The 24,375-nt window shown below is 51.0% G+C and overlaps 1 protein-coding gene across 4 annotated transcripts in view; it reads left to right on the plus strand.

The window, feature by feature from the left end:
- Window positions 1–4,271: 4,271 nt before the first annotated feature.
- Window positions 4,272–24,375, plus strand: part of SLC29A1 (solute carrier family 29 member 1 (Augustine blood group)) — a 41,463-nt gene continuing 21,359 nt past the window's right edge. The window contains exon 1 of one of the 4 annotated variants that reach the window (XM_090046333.1): window positions 4,272–4,431. The gene's annotated coding sequence lies outside the window, so the exon portion shown is untranslated. Of the gene's footprint in view, window positions 4,432–11,610; window positions 11,753–11,972; window positions 12,287–24,375 lie in introns of those variants that run through there. The other 3 variants (XM_090046334.1, XM_090046332.1, XM_090046337.1) reach the window with 3 other exon arrangements.

Raw genomic sequence — 24,375 nt, forward strand, 5'->3', positions numbered from 1 at the left:
ATGTGGTACAAGAGCAGGCCAGGTATTCCCAGCAGTGAAGCAGACAAGCGAGACCTAAAGCTGATGGGTTGAAATGTGAGAACCTATTGTTTCAAAAGCAGGCAGCCCAGGGAATGGGCTTCATGGGAACCCAGGAACTCAGCCCAGCTCCCCTCCCCCTGATATTTTCCATGCCAGCATTTAGGGTGGCAAAGCGTGAGCTGGGATGCACTGAGGTGACAAATCCTGGCATGCTGAGTGCCAGACCCCAGCCAGTGGGGGGGGGGGGGGGGAGGGTGCCAGCCTTTTTCTCAGGGTAGGGATTCACCTGCTGGGACTAGGGAGGTGAGGGTCACATCTGTAGAGTGTATCCTTGCCATTGTGGGAGGCAGTGAGGGTTTCCCCTCCCACCCTCAAATCCTGGGGTGGGAGGGGTGCAGGGTAGGGAAGAGCTACATCAGAGCATGGAGCCAGGTTTTAAAGGAACAGCCACCAGCTGGAAGGGCTCACTTTTAAATGGCAGCATCAAATGAGGTGCAGAAATCAGCAAGGAGGGAGCTCTGACGCGTGGTTTTCAGTGGCGCTAACCTCTACCAGTGCCCCATGGCACCTGCAAGTTCAGGCCTGTGCTGTAGTTTCTTAAGTGTCATCTCATGGGTGATATTGACTGGGCCTGCAGCCCTGGGGTGGGGAGAGCTGTCTTGGACCACCAGGAATGGGAGAAGGAGTCCTGAAAAAACAGGGAGATGCTAGAGAGGCCCCTCAGAGCTGCAGGCAGTTGCCCTGGAGGCTCTGTGTGAGGTAGGCGCCATTATGGCTCCCCCCTGACTTTAGCAGCCTTTTTCTCTCCAGGCCATCCGTCTCCTCCTCCCTGTGTTTATGAGCATGGCTGGGCTCCAGCAGACACTCTGTATAAAGAGCTCTGCTCCTTCTCAGCACACAGGCTTCAGCAGCCAAGGCACTGGCACTGATGAGCACAGGCTTAATGGACTGGGTGACCTTGGAGGTATGTGCTGCTCTTGCCACCACCCCACTGCACTCACTGAACAGGTTTGTCATCTCCCAGCTCTGCCAGTGCCCTGGGGGTGGCAGGTGGCTGCCAGGAGCTGGGTTTCTATGGAGCACCCTTGATACAGGGCCTGGGATACAGGGTGCCCTGGGCTTCCCTGGTCCTGACTGAGCTGCCTGGCAGGGCACTACAGGTGGGCTGGCCAGACTAGGAGCTTGGCTCTGGGTTTTCTATGCCCAGGGGGTTGGGACTTTGAGTCCAGTGACTTGTTTCCTGTGCAGTTGCTGGTCAGGGATGCCCTTCACAGCCTCCCATGGGCTCCATGGCAAACTGGAGCCACAATACAAACATGGGCACAGCATTGGATGTAACAAGTTGGCAGAAGTCTCAGCTTGGCTATGTCCAGGGGCACAAATGTGCCTTGAGGTTTTGTTCCCCTGTTGTATGCATGTAATGCTTGGGAGCCAGTTGTGGGCAGTGGAGGTAGAGAGAGCCTTCACACTATCGCCTCAGCCCCAGCCCTGCAGCCCCATGTCACTCAGTAACCAGCCACTTGGTGACCTGGAGGGGTAATTGGTGTCATTAGTCAGTTAATTATTGTAAGAGAGCGCAAAGGTGCAGTCAGTGTTGGCAAGGGAGAGGGGCAAGGCTGAAAGTGGGCAAGGGAGTGTACAGCTAAGGGTGATCTAGAGAAGGGGTGCTGGGATGGGCTGAGAGGTTTGAGTGAGGATGATTGTGGGTGTTAGAAATAGAATATTGTTAGAAATGCACAGCTCGGATCTTGCACCTGATAAAAAAGAGATACTGCTAAAGACTTCTTTGTTTCTCAGTCCTGCCACAGCCTTTTTCATGCTAATTGTAGTTTCTCCCCCTCACCTATTTTAAGTTTTTCTCATGCGGATTGCAGAAGCCAAAATTCAATTATCTGTGTCTTTGAAAGGGGGGGTGAGGAAAGTAAACTTTTGGTGACCTGTTGTAGTTTCTGAGCATGCTTAATTAGCTGATGCATATTTACCTCTCCGCTCTGTATACTTAAGTAGTTAATTATACTATACATGCGATGTATGTAGTGATGTAACTTACATGTATGCTTGTATGAAACAAAAGTAAGCTGTAAGAGTTCCTGTTTCTGCACACGTGCCCAGGACAGAGAAAATAAATTTCGCTTGCAAATACCAATGCTTGGTCAGAGTAATCTGAGTACCTGACTCTGCTCTGACCTTTGTTTGCAAACAAATATCACCTTTGTGCCGTTTAATGTATGTGTGTCTGTGATTTTTTTGCGGGCCTCCAGAGAAATGAACCGCTTTATGCATCATGGGTGTGGGGAGGGAGGGAGGCTGGGAGCATTGGATCCAAGGGTGGCGTGTTGAGGAGAGGATGCCATAGACATCATCTGTGACAGAAGCAACTCTTCCAGGAGTCTGCAAATGGAGTGGAGAGAAATACCCCTGCAGGAAGCTGTCCCAGCAGCTGAAAGCCCATGTCTTTGATCCATAGAGGGGACCCCTTGAGTCTTAATGACTGGGGGAAGTGGGCCTGGCCTGGCCTGGAGCACTGTGCCTCCAATAGTCTCAGCATTGAGGCTCCCCGCCCCTCAAAACCTTTCACTCCCCTCAACCTGCAGGTGCACCGGATTCCCCTGGCAACTGTAGAGAAAACTGAGGCTTACTTAAGCTGGCTTCAAGCTAGCCACCTGAGCCAGGCTCATGCCACACAGCTGTGGGTGGGAACTGGTCTGAGCTGCCCTGAGGGCCCCCTCACAGGGTTGCACACTGACTTACAGACCATGTGAATTTGTTTCTGCTGGCTGAGCTAGAAAGGCAGAGCTCACAGCCTATGCAGCACCTCCCTCCCAGTGCACCACAGGCTGCAACCAGCTCCCATGGGGATGGCTGGGATCCCACAGGACCTCAGCCAGAGGAGCATTGGTGCCAGAGGGAAGGCACCAGCAGCTCCTGCCCAGGCAGGGGAGGGAGTCAGCAGCTGTGAGTCTGTCCATGCCCATCCCTGAAATATCTGGTGATTCCCTCACTGGGCTGAAGGCTGGGAGTGACCACTTTCCTGACACCCCTCTGCAACTCCATCACCATCATCAAGCCCTTAAAGGCACAACAGGCTGCCTCCTCTGTGCTCTGGGCCAAGGGCTGCACACTGAGTGCTCTCGCCCCCAAGCTGATGCCTGGCACACTTTGCTCCCCTGTCTCTGCCCTTGGGGGATATAGCTTGCAAAAGACTGCTTTTTGCAAGGGAGGGCTATCTTTGTATGCACAGGCAGTTTCTGCTGTTCCCCAGCAGAGGGCAGCCATCACATGCTCTGGCCTTGACACTGGACTCCCCCTGCCCCCCTTCAAAGGACATGGAGTTTAGGAGTAAAGAGAGGGGTCAGAGCCTGTGGCAGGTCCAGTTCCTCCAGTACGTGACCTGAACTGAATGAGGGGATGGGGACAGAAATACCAAAGGGAGCCATGCAGGGTGCATGTCTGTAGTCTCCCCAGAAATCCAGCTGCACCTCCTTGACATTGAACCCCTTGACATTTGGGGTTTGAAAGAGGATGGACCTGGACTGTTCTCAGTGGGGACAGATGACAGAACAAGGAGTAACAGTCTCAAGTTGCAGCAAGGGAAGTTTAGGTTAGATATTAGGAAGAATTTTCTCACTAGGAGGGTACTAAAACCCTGGAACAGGTTACCCAGGGAGGTGGTGGAATCTCCATCCTTGGATGTTTTTAAGACCTAAATAGACAAATCCTTGGCTGGGATGATGTAGTTGGGGATGGTCCTGCTTTGAAGAGGGGGTTGGACTAGATGACTTCCTGACACCCCTTCCAGCCCTCATTTTCTATAATTCCTCAGGGAAGGAGTGGGAGCCCCTGGGCTGGACTGAGCCATTGAGGGGTTGGGGGTGCAGCAGGGCCCTTCCTCCCCAGGGCAGATTGCCTAGCACCTCTGGGGGATTTTTCCATTCCACATTTCTTTGATGATTTGAAGCCTGGCTTTTATCAACAGCTGCTTCCAGCAAAGAGAAGCAAGCACCTAGGCTGTGCTGGCTCATGGCAGCTGGCGGACTTCCCATTCCTAACTGTCAGTTAGATAAAGGAAGGCTCACTGTGGAGCCCCACCACTGCTACAGCAGCTAAGGGGGGCCTGTGTTTGCAGAGAGCCTGAAACAGTTGCTCTTAGAGCCAGGAGCAGCAACTCCCACCTAATGAGGTGTTGATTAGAAGGCCTAGGGAGGATCCTGTGACCAGCAGCCTCAGTCTTATTAATTATGTCACTGCAGGGTGATTTGTGCAAGACAGCAGTGGGGCAGTTACGTCATGAAGATTTACAGGGCTTCCTGTACGTGGTGAGAGAGTGACGAAAATCAAGCTGTGGGCAGAGCATCATAACACCACCCTTCCCAGATCTCAGCCTAGGAGAGAGAACTCCACTTGCCTAAGGTGAGTTTCCCATCTGCCCTGCTGCTTCTTCCGCTGTGTTTGCATCCTTCTTAGAGGGGAAGTTTAAGAATAGCATGTCTTGTGTCTGGGCAAGGGGTTTGGCTGGAGGACCCTTGAGATCCTTCCCACTGCCAATTCTGTGATTTTTTTTTTTTATTTTTTTGCAAAAAGTAAGTAGCAGAAATAAAATGTTGTTTCACTCCTGCTCTATGACAGGCCCTACCTTCCCCCAGACCTAAAATAGCCCCAGGAGATGCTTATGTTTATTTTTATTAACAATTGAACCATCTACAGCTGTTAAAGTCTTGTTTAAACTGGATTTCTAGGTCCCTGCTAGTGAGTTTATTTCCCCTTGGCTGGTGGTTAATAACCCGCTGGCTATTGAAATCGTTCCAGCACATCTTGTATTTTCCTGAGAAGGACTGATTAAAGTGTTCTTCCTTTCATAAGGACAGAAGTGAAAAAGATAGTGCTCTTCCTCCCTGTCATCAATATGCAGAGTACGTCTGCTGCCGATCTTCCCTCCTGGCTCATTCCTTCTCTCTGTTAAGCATGCTGTCACTTTGTCAGCAGCTCCTTGCTTCCCTGCACTATTTGTAGCTGCTGATGAGGAGGTGTTTTCTCCTGGAGATGGGGGAAACACCTGCCATGCCACTCAACCTGTCTCCCCCAGGCTAGGGCAGGAATAGTATTCTCTCTATCGCAGGATAAAGGCAGAGGCAGCTGCTGCCGACTGTGTAGCGCAGGGGTGGGCAATTATTTCGGGCAAAGGGCCACTTACTGAGTTTTGGCAAGCCATTGAAGGCCACATGACAGGCAGCCAGGGGTGGATAAATATTAATTTTCTCAATTTTTTAGGGGCCCCGTGGGCCAGATAGAATGGCCTGGTGGGCTGCATCCAGCCTGCACGCGGGCTGCATTTGGCCCACCCCTGGCGTAGCACACTGTCTGCTGAGGGAGCTCCAAAGATATGTGGTATATGAGTGCTCCTGGCTCTGTTCCCACTGAAGGCAGTCCAGCTCACCCTCTTCCCCATTGGGCCCAATCAACACCAGGTGTGCTTGTGTGACTAGATTCTGGGTCTCGTGACTCGGTTGCAGGAGGGCGTACCATGGGAGCCTGGGGGTGGGTTCCCTGGTCCAGAGGACACAAGCTGCAGGAGAGCGTTTTACAAGACTAGTTTTATGACCCAACTTTCATGTTAATGGGATGCTAATGATGCAGGCTTCCTGCTGCTGCCACCTTTGCTCTTGCAGACCTTGTTCCTTGGGATTGTGCCCACAGGCTCATCTTGCAGTAAATGCACCTGAAGAAACCCTGAGTTGAATTTGGTGCTGACAGGTGCCAGGCTGAGCTCTGGAGACAGAAAGCCTGTATGGACAGGCCCTGGTAGTTTCGCACAGTCCTGCCCAAAAGGGACTCTGTCTAGAGGGGAGCTCTGTCTTAGCAGCCCATTCACTCCCTGGCCTTGGCTGAGGCTAACAGCAAGTGGATCAACAAGCACTAATTGCGTTGGTGGCTTACGCGCAGCTCCTGATCCCTGCCCTGTAGGCTGTCCAGTGCTTGTTATCTAGGCTCTGTTTTGGAACAGGATGACAGGAGAGAGTTGTTATTACAAATGTTTATGAGGTCCAGTATAGGGTGCTAAGTCCCATCCAAGTCAGCTAGAACAGCAACACTAGATCCTTCAGGTGTGCTGGGAGGAAAGCTGGCTTCACGAGCCAGAAGCAGCTTTGGGATCTCCCACAAAAGGGTTCTACTTGGGGACAAAGTACAAAGGATTCTAGACGTGCTGAGTTCATACTAATATTGACCAGCTCCCAGGGCTATACAAACTAAATATTGACCAAGGGGAAAAATAACACTTGAGATTGTGTTGTTCAGTGCTCAGGGCAAAATTCATTTTCTTGTGTTGCCCTCAAAAAAAAAAACCCAACAATGAACAGGTGCTGCGTTTGTATCTCCGTTTCGTATCTTGTTGCTGTGGTGGCAACCACTGAATGGTTAAAACAGGAGGAAGACTTTTTTTATGAAATGTTTTTATGCATGTTGATTGCAAAAGGAGAGCAGTAGCATAGCTGATTTTTGAGGAACCTACAGTAGCAAGACCTCCTCTGTAATGTGCTTTGAGATTTGGCTGGTATGCTGCTTTTCAAAATTTAGGCTGTACCACAACCAATGTTGAAAATAGTGCAAGAAAGGCACCAGAGAAGAATAACTCCTTTCCTACCCCTCCTCAGCTTCTAGAGAGGGTGGTCATTTGTTGCTGACCTACAGGAGAAACAAGTAGGATAACATGAAATTATCCCAGCTGTGTTTGTGAGGGTATTGTGATGATCACACTACAAGGGGAAACCAGAAATGCGCAGGCTCCCAGGCACCCTTACATGACTAAGCCCAGAGCCTGGACAAGCTAGGAAGAGATCAGAAGAGGTCTGATTTTTCCCTTACGATTTGTTTTGGGGCTGTGATCCACAACATGGTCTAGCTCTATGTATTATAGCCATACAATCATTCAGGAAGGCACTGAAAGAGAGCTTTATAAAAGCACTAATTTTATCCAAGTTTCAGTAAAGGCACCTACAGTTTCTGTGGGGGTGTGTTCCTTAGCAGCTTATGTTTAGACACAGTGTTCTGGTGGTGAAACTTTTGACGCTCAAGTCTTGGAGTAACCTTGCTCTGTTCTTGGAGGCTGGTGTGGGAGATCTTATTGGAGAGAGACAGAGAAACCTTTCTTGAGTAGGACTTGAGCTTGTGTGCGAATTAGGTGAAGTTGGCAGGCTGCATGTGACTCATTCACCTCTTAATAAGCTCTCTTGGACGCAGGGACACATATCTGACACTCCCTTCAGATCTGGGGCTGCTGAAAAGAATTAGTGCCAGGGCCTTCAATTGCACTCCTGTCTCTTTCTGTGAAACGTTACTCAAAGACAGAGTGGGCAATGCCCTGAGGTGACTTTTATGGGATTAACCTAATCAGATGAAGCCTGTTTGCTTTAAGTTCTGGTTCTGGACATTGTCAGAAGTTGTCATTCCCTGGCTGGAGTTTAAAGAAATACTTTCCACAACCTCAGCCCTTTTTGGGGCTTCCATTCAAGGTAATACATGCCAGCAACTCTAGCTTGCCTGCTTGTGAGGAAGAGGGCACTGCTGGGTCCTGATCCCATGACTGACAATAAGCCAGGTAAGATTGCCCACCTCTGCTGAAGCCATATGTAGACAACCAACCCTAAAGTACTAATGGTCATGGGGCAGGTTGGGACCCAGGCTGGGCACCAGTTTGAAAACCCCTTTGCAACCAACAAATTCCCTTGCTGTAGACTATACTTGCCTCTGGGACATCGCACCCAGCTCTGTACCTTCCTCTTGCTGCTGCCACTGCAGTCACAGCAACTTGGCAAGGCCCTAAGGCTCCATGTTTTAGCTAAAGCTGTTCTGTTTTTATTTTAAGTAGTGGTCATTGTTTAATGGAGGCCCAACTACTGGACATCGGGAATCCGGGTTAGATGTCCCACTGGAGTCCTTACAAAGATTCCCCAGCCACCCCTAATTCATGAACTGTCAGATAGAAACTGGAGAAGTGGCAACAGGAGGCCAGGGGTCTGCTTGGATAGAAGCAATTGCATGATTAAGCTGTTCCTGTGCACACAGCACTTTAAGCACATGGAAGCTTTCATCTCTCTCCCTTTTTCATGCGCTTTGCTGGGCACCTGTCTCCAGGCGGTCACTGATGGCTGTTCTGTGATTTGGCACTAATGGATTTGAAGCCTTGAGTTGCTATTAAAGATAAATTAATTCCTGTTCTTGGAAGTGCCAGTGAGTCTCACAAAGTCTGCAAATGAATTAGATGGTGTTTATGAAGTACTTAAGATTAGGAGTGATATGGGCTGAAGTGGTTATGAGCCATTTGGGGATGCAGTGACATAGAGGCTTCTGGGCTCTGAAGCACAGACTTTTTTTATAATATCTGCCCAAATGTCTCTCTTTGGCTCACACTTTGACTCGGCTAAGGATGCCGGGAACATTGACATTTGCTTCCTGAAATTGTGGCACAAATAGCAGCTTTGTGGATGCCTTGTTTGAAGTGTTTGTGGAATCCATGACAGATTGTTACCATGGATTTGTGCTTCCCAGCCTGGTATGCTGCAGAGTGCCCTGGAGGATGTACAGAGCTTGACTGTCAAAGGTGCTGAGCACACAGAGCTGGCTGGGAGCAACTGGTGCACAGCACCTCTTTTGTTCAGGCCCCTGTTGCATTGGGCAGATGGCATCTTAAATTAGAGTGTGCTAATTGTAAGTCTTGCTGACGCACGAGGCCTTGAATCTGGTTGGTTTGTTTTTGGTGGTTTCTGCTGCTGCTTAGGTTCTTTCTTTCTGCTCACTCCTACAAAAAGGTTTTAACCTGGTTCAGTTCCCATCACTCAGGTGCATCTTTCTAGACGGAAGAAAGTGTTGATAAATAAGCTACATGGCAGGCCCTGTGAACTGTCTGGCAAATGGCCCTGAATTCTTCATCTCTCTGATGGAGCAGATGGGAGATTCCCTGGGAGCTTCATTTAGGTGAAAAAGGAGGTTTTCAAATAACTTTGTGGCAGTAGTATTACAGTCCACACAGCAGCCCCCTCTCTGGTTAATTGTGTCCCTACAGATGTTTGATACACCACAGGGTTTTCTAATGAAATATTGTATAGTTACATCAGTGGGGTAATTTCAGATTGACATTATTTTAGCACAAGCAGCCAGATAATCAGCAGTGAATTAGTTAAATGTGCTGGTTGCTGGAGGGCCACCACTAGGTTTCAAAGTCAACATCTCAGGGAGATGACCAGAATGGGAGTCCTCCTCTTCAAGCTGTTGGTTAGGGTATCTGCAGGCTTAGACAGGCACCACTGCTTCAGTTACTTTTCAAGGCTTTCTTTAAAATGAAAGCTCTCTGCTGGAGCTGAAGGATGTATTTTATTGCATATACAATTGCTGTCTAGCCTTGACTTTGGGGACCACTCTTGGAGATGGAGAATTTGGGATTTAATATAAGAAAAGAAACTGAAGATGGAAATGCTTATTTGAAGAAAGCTGCATTTATGCATGGCGGTGTGGCTTTTTTTGCATTGCCCCCCATCTAAAACGCTGTAATAGGTGGGGTTTATGGGTAAACTTTCATTTCCTCACTTCCTGTCCATGACCTCCCTTTGAGGCAAGTTGATCATCAGCAGGGTGTGCTCTGTGCTGAAAGTGCGGTATTTCCCTGTGTGTAAGCTTTCCACTGAATAGGTGGAGGTTGTTGCATAGTTTTTGTTGTGGTTTTTTTTTTAACATTGGGCTTGTCTGATCTAAGGGTTAAGCAATACACTTCCTTCAACTGGGAGTGACTACTGTACTTGCTCTGAGGAGGGGTTGAACTGGACTCGTTTGTGGTGTACCCTGATTTTTTTTTTTCCTGTTGGCATCACTCTGCTTAGATTATTTATAGAAATCTAAGGCTTAAAATCACTCTCACAAGTAAATATGTAAATACCTAGCCCTCATGACTGGGGCAAAGGATACCCTCAATCACAGGGCTCTACAGACATCAATAGCTCTTGAGGAGCCTTCCCCTGGGTTATTTGACAGGGAGTTAACTTTGAGCCTTCTTGATTGAATTAAAAGTATGTCTGCTGTGACCTTCCTAGGGTGAGACACTATCAGCAAGCACCATCCAAAAAAGCTTCTGGGTGGGATTAGCTAATTCAATTTTAAGAATACACCCTGCCCCCTCCAACACACAGGCATAGACAATTAAGAACTGCCCTAAAAAGCAAGCCTCAGCAGAGGCCTTGTTGAGACTAGAACAGGGGCGGGCAGTTATTTTAGGCAGAGGGCCGCTTACTGAGTTTTGGCAAGCCATTGAGGGCTGCATGGCGGGCAGATTAATATTAATTTTCTAAATTTTTTAGGGGCCCCATTGGCCAGATAGAATGGCCTGGCGGGCTGCATCCGGGCCCCGGGCCACACTGCCCAGCCCTGGACTAGAATGTGATGTTCAAGGCTAACGTAGCTGTGCTCACTGGGGCTGGGTTTATATGTAGTTTGGCTAAGGGTATGATTTGTATTAATATACAGTGACTAGTGCAATCCCCACAATGGATGCAGTTACATCTATATAAAGGGGCATTGTATGAGTATAGCTTTATCTTCTTCTGGCTGTACTGGTCTATAGCAGTAGCACTCAATCTTCTGGTCCTGTGGACTGGATGACTGGCATGGAGCTGGTCTGCAGGCTGCAGCAGCTTTGGAAATCATGGTGACTAATGCTGCCCCTGCTCCCCCACTGCCAAATTTCCAGACCAGTAGAAAGGCCCATAAACTGGATGACACAGCCCCACGGGCCAGATTCAGCTCATGAACCAGAGGCTGAGCACCACTAGTTTAAATCACTCCTATAGCAGTATAAATATGCCTATACTAAAGGGGTTATATTGTTCTTGCAATAAAACAGTGCAATTTCTCTGTGTGGACAAGGCCCAACAAACCCACAGGACATTGCCTTTACCATGGTGGAGCTAAGGCTTCACCCCTCCCTCCCCCTCATCTACCAGCATCCTGCCTTCAGTCCTAGAGCATTAGGATGCTCCAGGCCTGAAACATTAGTGCCCACATGAGGCTTTAGCCAGAAGCAGAACAGATCTGGCAAGGGAAGGCAGAGATTTGCCCAAGGGAGACTTTGTTTCTAGAGGCCAGCTTGGCCACCTGTCCTTGAAGAGCAGTGTTTTTTTTAATTAGAGGGAGGATGGATTAGGGGTTCAGGCACTGGCCTGAGAGTCGGGATGCCTGGCATCTATTCCAGCTTCTGCTACAGACTTGCCACGTGACCTCGGGCAAGGTAAGGTTTGCCTCTTGTGCCTCAGTTTCCCCATCTGTAAACTGAAGCTGATGATGTGTGTACCTTCAGAGGGGAACGCTGAATGCGCTGATGTTTGCAAAGTGCTTTGGGAGCCCCTGCGCCCACCCAAAATGTGTACAGTGGCAGCTCTCGAGCAATCCTGGTGCAGCTCTTCTGAGCAGTAGGGACTCTGGGAAAACAGTCACAGCAGAAACCAGTCTGCTCCAGGCCTTTTGTACCCCTCCCCTTCCCGGTCCCACCCCACCCCACTCCCCCAGCTGATGCTTGCAGGGGACAGCGACAGGAAAAGCAGCTCCTTGAACCTCCAACGCCTGCCTGCTTCTTGGAATAGGGGCCCCACGGAGGATCCTGAACGCGGGAGGTGGCCCCCTCATCAAGGGGAGGGACTTAGCGCTCTGCTTGGTGGGCTTTGGCCTACGATCTGGAACGGCGCGTCCAAAGGTGGGGGCACCACCATACCTAGAGGCCCCCGGGCGAACCCTTTAGTATTGGGCCCCCGTTCGCCAGAGATCATGAGGATAACAACCGTTATTTTCGCCATTGTCAGGCCGCCTGGTTGGCCCACGCCTGTGTGGGGCCCCGGGTAGGGCAGGCGGGTGGGAATCGGCGGGAGGACCAGGTGAGGCTGCGCAGGGCAGGGGAAAGGCAGACCAGACTGCAGCTTGTCAGAGCTGCCAGGGGGCGGCGGCCAGAACGGCAAATAACCCCCGGCATCTCGCGGCTCCTGCTGCCTGTGTAGTGAGCGCCCAGGACGGAGCGGGGAAGGCGGCTCTGCTGCCCGGCAGGCGGCCCAGGATTCCTCCCCGGCCTTGCCTAGGCTAAGGCGAGCCTTCCCTGCCGGCTCCAGAAGCAAGGGCACGGAGCGGGCTGCTGGAGGCCATACAAAAAAAGGCGGGTTGGGCTGTGGGCGGGCCGGCCGGCCCCCTTCGCGGCGGCGGGAAGGGCGCGGGAAGGCTGAGCGGCGGCGCGGAGCAGGTGGGTGCTGCGAGCGGGGCTCCCGCGCGGCCGCGTGCTGGCGGCGGGGGGCGCCCCTCCGGCCTCGCGCCGGCGGAGGGTGGGCAGCGGGGTGAATGCTCGTGCGCTGGGGCTGCCCGCGGAGCTGGCAGCAAGGGGCCGCATGCTGGGCAGAGGCAGCACGTGGAGGGGGGATGGCAAAGCAGGAGGAAGGAGGCCTGGTGCCCAAGTGCTCCGGGCATGCTGGCTTGTGATGGGCTTCCTCCCGCCCTCCCCACCCCCTGGCGCGCCTGGATGGTGCCTGGCTGTGCAGCAGATGTGCCCGAGGCTGGAGGGAGCCCCGCAGCTTGGAATGGGGCTGCCGGGTGGGGCAGGTGCCAGGGCAGAGGGGCACTGTGGAGTGGGATGCTGGGACTCCAGTGAGCAGCCAAGGGTCCTCCCAGCCAGGCTGTAAAAAGCTGGGCAGCTGGCTGGCACTGCAAGGAGGGGATGATGAGCCCTGGGGGGCACAGGTCCTCAGCCACTTTTTGTAGACAAGGATGCTAGATGTTTTTAGCGTGGCAGAGAGCAGGCAGCTCCTGGCGCTGAGACCTGTGATACGAGACGCTGGCGGTGCCTGCCTCTAATGCCGCTGCTGGTGCTCCCCCAGGGACAGCGGCAATCGATCGATCGCTTCCAGAACAGACCTGCTGCCGTACTGAGATCCTATTTCAGTCCTCACAGCGCAGGTTTCTGGTGCCAGGGGAAGAACTGGATGCAGGGTGGAAGGGCAGTTCTCACTCAGTGCTTCAGGACAGGGCAGGGTGGTGGAACCTGCATTTCCAGGACCAGGTGAGGTGTTGAACCCTTCCCAGGCTCTTGCCCATCTGGAGTGGTCGTTAAAGGGGCATTCACTGGCAAAGTGCAATGGCAGGGGCTGTCCCACCTCCGTAGGAATTTCTGGGCAGTTGGTGCAGCCTGGCCCAGATGCAGGACTTCCCTGGACACATTGCTCAGGGATTTGCTTTGCTAGGGGTGCAGGGATCCAGTGTTGACAATGTAGGGGGAAGTTGAAGTTGTGTACCTTGCTGCTGTTACTCTACCCTGTTGAGCAGCCTGCTCCAGCTAACCCCTTCACCCTAACCCTCCCCTCCCCATTCCCCTCTCCATACCATCTATGTCACAGCATGAAATCCCATTCACTCTTGGATGTGTTGAGCTTGCATCTCTGACTCATCCAACTGGTGGGGACAGCAACAAGCTCCTGCCCAGAATAGCTCTGAATTTCACAGGGCTTGTTTTCACTGCAGAAATCACTGGAGGTTTCTAGCTCTAGTGCCATCTGAACACGTGACCTTCCAACCCCTTAGCATGAGTACAGTGGTGCTTTTCACTCAGGCTGGCTGGCCCTGTCTGGGATTAAGTACTAAGTCTGAGTGAGTGAAATTTATTAGTTACTGATGCAAGAACTTTGCAGTGCAATGTAAACCAGCTTCTCCAGTGACACTAGCTCACCTGTGCTTCCTCCATCACCATATGGCTAGAAGGATGAACAGGTTCTCCCACAATCCATTGTGAAAGGATTCATAATGTTGCTTTGGCTAACTGTAATGCAAAGTACTTAATCCTGGTTTGCAGCCTATAAGTATATCGGGAGCTCATCGGGGCCTAGGGGAGCAACTATTCACCAAGGCCCCCCGGGGAGGACTTGAAATAATGGGCACAAACTGATTGAAGATCTCTTCAGACTAGACACAAGGAAAAACTTTCTTACAGGTTGCATGCTGAGGGTTTGGAACAGGCTCCCCCCAGAGGTAGTACAGTCACCCAGCCTGGCAATCCTGAAAAAGTGACTTGATGCCCCTTTTGCTGGGGTCTTTTGACCTCAGTGGTCTTTCCTGCCCAAGTCCAGGGGGGCTGGACTCAATGACCTGTAAGGTTCCTTCCAGCCCCTAACAGCTTTCATAGTTTCATAGGACTGGGATGTGACCTCGGCAGTTGTAGTGCTATATGAGCATGAGTGCAAGCCTGGGAGGTGGTGGCAGTTTGAGTGCTTTTCGCAGGTAGAAAGCTCTTGTTTATTCTTGGCTAGCTCTTACTTATGCTTGGCTATCTCACAAGAAGGATTTGAAATGTGGATCTCTTGAGTTGCCTCCTCTTGAGAGGAGGGGGAGAAAGAGGGCTGGAAGGAGTCCATGGTGGCCTGATTATGTGGACTGGTTTCCCAGGCACAGGGAAGGGAAGAACTTCCTGTGTTTCCTCCCTGCTTTTGCTTCTCTAATGAGAACAGGGATCTTTCCATGGGGAAACAAAGGCAGCGCCTCATTAACTCCTGGCTGAGGGATATTGAAGATGAGGCTTTGTCCTGGCATGACCTGACCTTTCTCTTTGCTATATCCCCATAGAAGTCAGAGTACATGGAACAGGGCACCTTAGCTATAGCCTAGGTTCTTCCACCTTCCCCCATGAGTCCTACCTGGCTCCATGTCGCAGGCTGCATGAGGATGTGCTAGCTATGACGGAAAGAGGAGCTTGATTCTTTGAGCAAGGGGGTGGATTGGAAGAACCAGTTCCCTGGCAGGATGGGATGGCCTGGACCCTGGGTTGTCCACTACACAGTCTAGAGGCCAGAGTAGACAAGCTTGACTGTTGATGCAGCTCATGAGTTGCCTGCAGACTTTCACGTAAGGAAAATAAGGCATTTAGCCTTTTTGGTTGGAAAGGAAGCTTGTGATTTGTAGTGGTGCAGCAGTGTCGGCCTGGGTGTGTAGACAACCCATAAAGGGCTCTGAGGTATGTGTTTCTTGTTTTGTTTTGTTTTTTTACCTGGCCCCTTTATCTTGATGGGCAGTCAGCTTAAGTTGGCATGTTCCAGTTCTGCCGGTTAGACTAGTGGCCACTTGTGGAACACGATTCAAATGTACAGCAATTGGGTTAACAGATGCTGAGTTTTAGCTCGGGCTGTTGCATGCTCATTGTGTGTTTAGCCCAAGCTTACAGAAGCACTGAAATCCAGCTACCGGGGTGTGTGTGTGTTCATGCATTAAAGCAGCAGGAAGTCAGTCTAGGACAACCCTTGAGTTATAGGTTGAGTGCACGAGGCAGTGATGGCAAGCCCCCAAAAGCTCCTTGATAAGCCGTTTCATGCTGGCATTAGTTGTCTGGTTTGCCAGATAGGGCTGGGGAGTTAGGGCAGTAATCATAATTCTGGTTTGTGATGATTTTGAATACTCAACATATAATAAATATTCAGAGAATATTTTGCATATTATCTGCTTTCATTTTGATTTAGAGTGACTTTGAAATTCTCCATGAAAGGGGAAATCCTGGCTAGTTTATCCAATTCTGGCTCAGAGTCGGGACTGTCAGGAAGCCATTTGGGAGCCAGGGCTCAGTCACCCAACAGCCTGCCAAGTTAGCATCAGAACCAGGGCGCCTGGGCTTTTCAGGCACATGGCTTCTCTCACCCTGCCAGGCTGTTGCCCAACAGCTGGATGGGAATTGCAGGAAAGGAAAGATTTCTATCAGGATGGTGCCTGCTTTCCTCCAGAACTTCATCAGGAGCAAACAGGCCCTGCGGAGCATTTCCATGTTGATAAATTGGCTTTTTCCAGTGGAATATTACCCAGCCAGAGAATTTCCAACTGCGTCTAGTTAAAACTAAAGGTTACAAAACAAGAAAACTGGTAAGAGTAGAAACGAGATGGAAGGAAACAAACCTGGAGAATATCAGGCAGTGGGAAAAGAAGAGAATTGAGTTGGAGGTAATGGCGGTTTTAGAGGTGGTATGTATTTTGTACTGAGGTGAGATGAGCTGGCAGTGGGCAAATAACAAGATCCTAAAGCAGCTAACTTACAGCGTCAGGGTTGTACCATCCTTCACCATTATGCAAACCTCCGCTGGTCTCACTGGGAGGACAGTGTATTGTCTTCTACTTGTACCATGGCCTGTACCTCATCATTAAAGGTGTTAACTCTCAGCACAGAGAACACCACATCATCATAGACCTCTAGGCCTGTGCAGAGTCAAAACTTTGCTGCTTCTCTGGCTTCCCATCTTATCCCAAGGAGCTGGTGCCAGCAACTAGAGATGAAGTGTGTTTATGCCACACTCTGGCTGGCCTCAGCAGGTTGGACTCAACTACTATTTCCAAAAGGATTGGGTAACACACTCCCACACCCGAAAGATGGGCAGTCCCTAACATAAGATGCAGAAGTGACTTCCAGCTCCAGCATGCCTCACTTCAAAACACCATGCCCAGAACCCCCTGGGGAAAATAGAGAAGGTTCAAGGATTTTATGAGAGCCCATGAGCTTTCTGCATTGCATCCCTTCATCTCCACACAGCTGCACATAGAAAAGCCTCTCCAGGACAGTATTGGAAACTCCATCCCATGAGATGCCAGTTACAAAACTTAGAACATCCCCTGGATAATAGGGGGAGGAGAGTCATTCCAGCCTTCTTTCTCATCATCTGTACTGCCTGGGAGTTCATGAGAACCACCCACTGTGCTTTCCAAAGCATCTCATCTCATTCTGGTTCCCGGACTGATGCTGAAGATATTTGTCTCTCTTCTTCCTAGAATTTCTAGCATCAGCCTTCAGATATGGGGTGGACTTGGTTTCTGTTGAAGACAACTATACACAGACTCCAGTAGCATCTGTATGCTAGAGAGGACTTGCTTATCGTGTTTAGAGAGCCTACTGTCATGAAACATTCCAGTGCCCAGCAGTTCTGTAGGGCAAAGTCTGCAGCTGTTCCACTGTCTGTCACAATCCCGTTAGGTTTCAGTAGTGAAGAGGGGGTTGGTACGAAGAAATAAATTTGGGCAAGGGAAGGCCAGGTCCTGGTGCTGTGAGTAACTCTGTGTGGTGGACTACTCTACCTCAGTGGTCATAAGGCTAAGAGTCTAAATATTTGGGCTGATTAAACATCTGGACATTAACCCTGGTGTCTGGACTGTGTTTGCAGTCAGATGATCAGTTTGGGCTAAGTATTTCCCCCTTTCAGTTCTGTCTGGAGCCAGAATTCATTGACACTTCCTGCCCTAAGCTAATGAAGCAGCATTTCTGCCTGCTCTCTGGTACCGGGCACACCAATCTTCTTGGTAGTGGCTGCGTGTGAGTAGGAAGGGGAGCAATTTCCAAGTGCATTGCTTATCCCAGGGTGGGTGAAAGAAATGGCATTTTTCTGAAGCCCACTCAGTGTGGTGCAGAGCTGTTTGAGGTCCCTTCTGGGACAGAGAGAGGATAGGATGCAGTAGGAACAAGCAACAGGGCTCTACTGGCCTCCCCCTGCGGTCTTTCGGTAGGCTGTGCAGCTGGGATTGCTCATTCTCCCCTCTTAATGTTGGGAACTGTGCTCTCTGGCTAACCCTGCCTACCCACATGGTAGAGGCTGCTGTTGCTGGGGGCAGAGCGGGGTTTCTCCTTTTATAGCTGTGTTCCTACTGAGGCTGTGTTTGGGAAGCTGGTCATTCCCCCACAGCCTCCAAAATGAGGTTCTCTGCTCATTCCTGGGGTTGTGCTTAGCTGTAGCTCTTACAATGAAAGCCTCAGCTGAGTGCAGGGCCAAGGTCTAGAACAAATGCCTCTTCTACTGGTAGGTGCAAGCTGCCAGTCCCAGACACCTGGTGAGCTCTGACTTGCAGTCTGTAGCTCCCTGCCAGGCTCCTCTGTCAGGTACGTCTATTGGAGACTGACTCGCAAATACTGTGGCTACTGCAAGGCAATGAAGAGAGCAGCCTGGTTACAGTAGTAAAAGCAAGGGCTAGGATTTGGGGACTCCTAGCCATGTAAGCTGGCTCTGGCCTCTCCTTCCTTTGTGTCCTGGGACAGATGACAGCTTCATATGTGGCATTTGGCTGAGGCATCCCCCCTCTCCTCAGCCCTCCAGACTGACAGTGAGCGTGAGCAGGGATCAAGTGCTCTCAGGGGGACCATCCTTTGCGAGGAGAACCAGAGGGCCACAGTGCCAGCATCAGTCTGTCCTACATCTGTCTCTCTGTCCCCCTAGGCTGGAACCTGGACTCCTGCAGGGTCTTTGTAGAATGTAGCCATGCTAAGGTGAGCTACAGCCATGCCAGGGGAGGGACCTTTTTCTTGGGACTCTTCCAAAACCTTGTCTGACCATCTCACTGCTGCAGCTGGTCCCATGTTCCTCTGCTATCCCAGACACTCTGGGACACTGGGGCTGCCCTGCTGCATGAGGAGCAGCTTGTGCTTTGGGAGGGGTTGGGTTGGTTTGTTTTTTTGGTGGCGGGGGTGGAGTTCCTTGAAACAGGACCAAGGTGAGACATTCCTGCTTCTCCCACTGCCTTGGATGGGACCTGTTTTGTCCTTGTACCCCTGCTCCCTAACTAAACTTTTCACTATAGCCTCATGCCTGGAGCTGGAAGGAACTCGTAAGGGAGATAAAATCCAGCACCAATAAAGTGCTTTGCTGTTTAAACAAACATAACTAACCCCCTGTGGCTCTCACAAGGGTGCGTGTGCCAGAAAGCCATTAATTAGGCAGGGTTCAGCCAGTGGGCTTTTTGATTGTCCAGCAGTGCTGTCCCAGCGCACAAACATTTTGGCGCGTTCAGGCACGCGAGAGACATGGACAGGCGCTAGTAAGGCTTCAGTCTGTTTCCAGATAGGTCAGCCTGCTCCTGGCATGCTCGCACCTTGTCCTCTGAGTAAAGGTTCGTGGCCTTGCTGAGGTGCCCTAGCTGTTAGCATCTCCCATGGGAGGCAAATGCTGGCAGAGGCAAAGTCCCTGCTCTGAGGAACTTGCAGGCAAGACCTACATCTTGACATGCCCTTGTGCTGAGCTTCGGGTGGCTCTGAAAATCTAGCCTCAAGTGTGACCCCTGCTTAGTCCCCCCAGCAAAAGGAGGGATATATCTGCTGTGCATTTCTTTTCTTGGGCTTGAGCTAAAGGTGAGTGTGGAGCAACAAGAGGTTGTGTGTACAAATGAGGGACATGTTCCGCTCTGGCTAGGCCATGACCTGACCGCTAGTAGCACAAGATTACCTCCCACCACAAGTAATCTGGCAGTGTGTTTGTGGGCAGATCACACGTCTGTTCCTGGCTGAGGGTCAGACCCATTATTTGCTACTGCTATACTATTGGAGGTCCCTGCTTTGGGACCAGGGCCTTCCTTGTGCTAAGTCCCAGGCAGACCAAGAGGCAAATGCCATATTGCTCTGGATTGCTCACAGCTTGAACCTCCAGTCAGTCCCCACAGGGGTGGGAAGGCTCTGGGAGATGGTGGTTGTGTGAAATACTGTGGTGTAGGGGTGGGGTAGCACTACACCAGCCCCATGGTGGCAGGCAGTCTACTTGGTTCTGCCCTGAGCCTCTGGTTGCACAAAAGCTCCCTTTCTTACCAGGGTGAGTGGAGAAACTGTTTCCTCAATGATATGAGAGAATTGCCCCATCTTTTATCTGCTTTCGGTTCCCACCCCTGCTAATGACTCCTTATCTTCCACTCCACACTCCCACCCATCCTGTAGTTGCCTGTTGTGGGATTCTGGGAAAGACTGTGTCCTGTCCCTGTGGGACGCCTGCAGCCTGGGAAGCTGATTTGTGGAGCGATGGCTCTCACCTAGGGGGAAAAAGGCAAGGGCTGTTCAGGGAGCCCATGTTAGTGGTACAGAAGTCTCTGCAACCTTAATTCCAGCTATTTGGCAAGTGGATGGGGCTTGCATGGAGTGAGGAGACCCCACCACAGCCTTATCCCTTAACCCTCGCTTTGTTTCTTAGGGTTCTGAGGGGTCTGGGGATGCCTTTCCTGACTGTAGGTTGTGAGGCATATCCCTTTCTGTGCTTTGACAGGTCTGTGGCTGTATGAATGCTATGGGAACTGAATGGTCTCCTTCAGCATCAGGTCCTTATCCCCAGGGTGAGAACTGCCCCACTACCTATTAGCAAAGTGGGATAGGGGTATGTAACAGGGCCACGTAAGGAAGCAGACAGCTCACAGAGTGATTGGTTAGTGCAGTGGGGGCCAGCCTGTTTGGCAGGTGTGCCACATTAACCCTGTACCCTGCTCAGTCTGCTGCTCTGCTTTCTGCTCCCTGCCTGATAGGGTGGGGACCTGCTGGTGTGCTGCCTGTTCGTTGTGCACCACACACACAGGCTTCCCATGCTGCTTGGAGCATGCATGCCATGGGTTGGCTCCCCCTGAGTTACTGCACTGCTTTTCCCCCTCTGGAGATTTGCGTTCAAAAAACGTTGATATGGCTAGCAGGTGAGGTGTTTGCTGGGTTCAGCTGACTCTCCTTACAGCACCCCTTATTCCTGGGTTTGATGTAATGGACAGCTTAAGTGAAAGTAAAGTTGATGGGAGACTGTGGATGAGTGGTGGGGACAACTTGTACAGAATCTGTCTCTGGTAACCTTGAATTCACGTGTCAGTAACCTTAAACTCACAGCAAACTCTGCCTGCCGTGTTGAGGCTGAGTTCTCAGTCAAAGCCAGCATACAATTTCTCAGATGTAGCTGCTTTCTGGAGAGCTGCTGAGTTCTTGGCTGGGAGAATGGAAAGAGCGAAGGTTTGTCTCCCAAAGCCTCCTGTCCATCTTCTTGCCCAGCTTCTGTCTTCCACTGCCCGTGATGGGCAAGGCTTAGCTGCCTTAGTTTCCTCCTGAGTGTGACGGCTGGCTGGGCTGCATGGCTCTCTGTCTGGGCTGTTTGTGTCTAGGGGAAGAGTGACAGGCCAGCTGGGCTGTGGGGCCCAAAATAGTCCATATTTCTGTCACAATTGCATGATGAGCTGACCACAATGGTCCAAGCGGGCAGGAATCTCAGCCTCAGTGCCTCCTGATGCTATGTGGTGGTTGACTAGGCTGTGCCTTGGCCCAGCTCCTCCTGGATCTGCCAATTGCAAGGAGGGAGCTGTGGCTCCTCCCCCCAAATTTTTGGAACCCAGGGAAATGGCGGTGCTTCCTCCCGCAGAACATTGCATTCTGCGTTTTGGCTCTGACATCTCCTCCCTCCCCCTGCTAAATTGGAACCAGCTGCAGGGCAGTGAGCCTCACTCGATCCAGTTCTGATGCCTCCTAAAAATAGCAAAGTGGAAGCTCTGTGCCTCTGCAAGAAGGGAGAGGTTCTGTATATGTGCATCAGTCATACCCACCCTCACTGCAGGGACCCGCTTACCCTAAGGGTCAGAGCAACCCTCGCTCCATCTTGCCTCAGTCTCAGGATGTAGCTGGTTTATCTCCAGTTAGCAAGAAACCAGTACCAGGCCACAGTTATGGAGCACGGAACTAGGCAACAGCCGCATGCCCAGGCTGCTTACTGCTGTGGGCTCAGAAGTGGTGGCTCCCAGCCCACTGAGAGGCAGCTTTTGCCAGCTCAAGCAGGTGAGAGGCAAGGGCCAGTTCAGCACAGTTGCTTCCACCCATTCTACCATCCCTCGCTGCTCCTAGCACTGCCTATGTCCATCTTGGCAAAGGTGACCGCAGAGCAATGGGACCAGCCAAAATGGTCACAGCACAGAGCAGAGGAGGAGCAGGCACAGCCTTTCATATGCACTGATTGATACAGGCTGGGGGCCGACTGGCTAAGCAGCAGCTCTGCAGAAAAGGACGTTGGGGTTACAGTGGACAATAAGCTAAGTGTGAGCCAACAGCCTTGTTGCCAAGAAAACTAAAGGCACACTGGGCTGCGTTGGTAGGAGTGGAGAACACTGAGGGGGGGCATTTAATTATGGCCTTCAAATACCTGAAGAGGGGTTGCAAAGAGGATGGAGCTGAACTATTCTTAGTGGTGACAGGTGACAGAACAAGGAGCAGTGGCCTCAAGCTGCAGCAAGAGAAGTTTAGGTTAGATATTAGGAAACACTTTTGCATGAGGAGGGTAATAAAACGCTGGAACAGGTTACCCAGAGAGGTGGTGGAATCTCCATCCTTGGATGTTTTTAAGACCTAGATAGACAAATCCTTGGCTGGGATGATGTAGTTGGGGGTGGTCCTGCTTTGAGCAGGGGGTTGGACTGGATGACCTCCTGAGGCCCCTTTCAACCCTAATTTTCTGTGATTCTGTGGGCTCTTATTGTTGTTCAGTCCATGTGCTGCCTTAGGCACTTGTGCCTTGATGCTGGGCATGCAGCTGCAGCAGTAGCCTGGGGTCTGCAGATCCTCCCTGGTGTTTGGACATAAGACTTTTCTTCACTTTCTGTCCCATTGCATGTTCACTAACTATATGGTGCCCTAGAGGCAGCTGTATTGTAGGGGAGTGAGCAAATGATCCCCTGTCTGGCTTTCAAGTGCTCCAGGCTGACCAGCGCTGTGGCACAGTGAACTGATATTTTTTGTGGCTAAGTTATCAGTGCCTTCGATTTGAGAGCGAGAGAGATGTCTCCTTGATATGCCTATGGAAGGGCTGTGACCAGAGCCCCACAAATAGTGGTGTTTGCCACAGTAACGCTTGGAAGAAGAGAGAGACTGCCTGAGGACAGCTAATGCTATGCTGTTTAGATACCTGTTGCATTGCAGCCAGCATCATGGTAACTGGTGTCTGCAGGGAAGCAGAGCCCAGGTAGAGGCAGCTCGGAGCATGGGAGAGAGGAACTATTTACAAGTAGTGATGCTGAGAAGCTGGGTCTGTGCCGCCCACCCTGTATTGAGCATATATGGGGTGGGGAGGGGTTGTCCCCTCGCATCCCTCCCCCACGTACTCCTGTAAGTGACTCCCTACCCCAGAGAAGCTGCAGTCAATACCTGTGCCAGCCATCACTAGCTCCCCATCTCTCCCTCACTTATTTCTTGTGCTTGACTCTGTCCTGAGCTTGCCAGTTTTGAATCCAGACCTTGGGGCCAAGAATGAAGCAATGAGTGTGGAATCTACTCCCTACTCCCTTCCAGGGACCCCCAGATAGGCATCCTCCCACATGCGCGTGCGCACACACACATGCAAGGGTCCTGTCCAGAGCTGAGGATTGGGTATCAGCTGGGGTTCCACTGCCTCCAGCACTGTCTTGTTTGCCAGTGCTGGACTGGACCAGGGCCTCCCCAGCTGCCCCATTCAGTACTACTTGTCCCCTTTCCCTTCCCCAGTGATGGCCCTGACAGCAGAAAGGGGTTGGCCATGAAGCCCAACACAGCCCAAGAGGGACTGTGGCCTCCCAATACACTGCCTTACATATGATACCAGAGCATTACCAGCAATCCCGTTAAGGTTTCAAGGAGCCACTTTAGCTATAAGCAGGTGTTATCCTTGGAGTAGAATCGGCTATGCTGGGATGCATCCTGGCATAGCAGATCCAGTTAATGGTGGAGCACAAATGTTGCCTGTTCTCCTCCAAGACTGGGTTGCAACTCCTGGGGCTTCAGGGCCCCTGATCCTGTGAGACAAGTGCAAACTGGAACCCTGGGTTCCCTCACTTGCGGAAGAGTGATTTAGTGTGCGTGTATGTATATTGTGTCACTGACACATCACTGACTCGGGGCGTGCCTCTGCAAGCAAGGGAACACCAGTTTTCCCCATTTGCCGACAGGTGCCCTGAATTGGGCACAACAGCATGATACACATGCCCAGGGACATTCCTCTGTGAGCAGAGGAATCTGGACTTGTACTCCCTGCAGGTGAGTCCCCAGGACCTGCCAGATCAGGCTCTGGGAGCACCTGCCCAGGGAGACTAGAAAACATGGCCAGCTCCAGGCTGCCTGTGCTCTCCTGCTATAACCAAATAGATGTCTACTGCAAAAAACGTTGTGCTAGTTATTACTACAGATTGTTGCAACCACTATTTTGGGCATTGGTGGTATGATGAGGGGTATGTGCTTCTGTTTTCTTGGGCTTTGTGCTGCCATTAAAAATGTTTATGGTGGCACAAGGGCAGCATCTGCTTGCAGTGTTTGTCATAGCCATGATGACCAAGTCCAAAGTGACCTCAAACCCCATGGACTCCTACTATTCAGGAATCTCTTCTTTCCAATACAGAGAAGATCAGTGCCCTGCCTGCTCATGTAGATAGCAGGCTAAGTGCCTCAGGAAACTCGGGGAGGTCCACCCTGCTGAGCTTTAAAATGTCGAAGTAAACAGCGGGGTTGGAGTGTTTTTCTGTAGCTGTGATTGTCCAGGAAATGTCTGGGAGCCAATTTTTTTTTTTTTTTTCTTCATGATGTCTTTTATTGGA

Source organism: Crocodylus siamensis, chromosome 1, assembly GCF_052110815.1.
Source record: "Crocodylus siamensis isolate JL-2025a chromosome 1, ASM5211081v1, whole genome shotgun sequence".
NCBI classification, from domain to species: Eukaryota; Metazoa; Chordata; order Crocodylia; family Crocodylidae; genus Crocodylus; species Crocodylus siamensis.